General features: G+C 48.0%; 1 pseudogene; it reads right to left on the reverse strand.

The window, feature by feature from the left end:
• Positions 1-13: 13 nt before the first annotated feature.
• LOC102813677 lies at positions 14-502 on the reverse strand (annotated as a pseudogene).
• Positions 503-675: the final 173 nt, after the last annotated feature.

A 675-nucleotide genomic window follows, 5' to 3' on the forward strand; every position in this document is an offset into this window, starting at 1 on the left:
TTCTCACCAAATTTCAGGCATGTCTTATTTTGGATGGAGTATAGCTTTTATCTATTATTTCATCCTGTAAAAACATGTGAAGACAACGTTCATTCAGTGCCAGAGGAAGAACAGAGACCTTGTTTATAAACTGCTCCAGGCCTTGCTTCCTTTCCTCAATAAAACTGTCATCAAATATTCCATCATCTCCTCTAAAAGGAAATTGATGCAAAAATGCTTTTCCAGTGAGTGGGGGAACTACAACCTTGCTCTCTCTTTCTAATTCACTTCTCAGCCATTCAAAGTCACTGTATCTTCTTCTAACAGTAGATTCCTTCAGCTTGAATATAGGAAGATTTGTCTTGACCCTGATTTCATAGGTAGTGAAACGGCCCCTGCCAACCCCCACGGTTTGGGGGTTGCTGACATCGATCTCGAGGAAGTTGCTGGGCGGCCCATAGGGGTCATTCAGGTTCTGCGGCTTGGTGATCAGCCATCAGGTGTCAGCCACCGTTTCCACCATATCGCTGTTGCAGCCGCCGCCGCCGCCACTGGCTCCCTCTGCCCCCTCTGCCCCTCCGCGCTCACCAACGCCGCCACTGTCGCCCGCCACCGGGACCAGAAAGGTCATCTTTTAAGGTGAATAATCCTGTTACACTATTTGTTGTTGTTGTTAGGTGCCATCGAGTCAGCACC

This window comes from Chrysochloris asiatica, unplaced genomic scaffold (assembly GCF_000296735.1).
Source record: "Chrysochloris asiatica unplaced genomic scaffold, ChrAsi1.0 scaffold03758, whole genome shotgun sequence".
Taxonomy (NCBI): Eukaryota; Metazoa; Chordata; class Mammalia; order Afrosoricida; family Chrysochloridae; genus Chrysochloris; species Chrysochloris asiatica.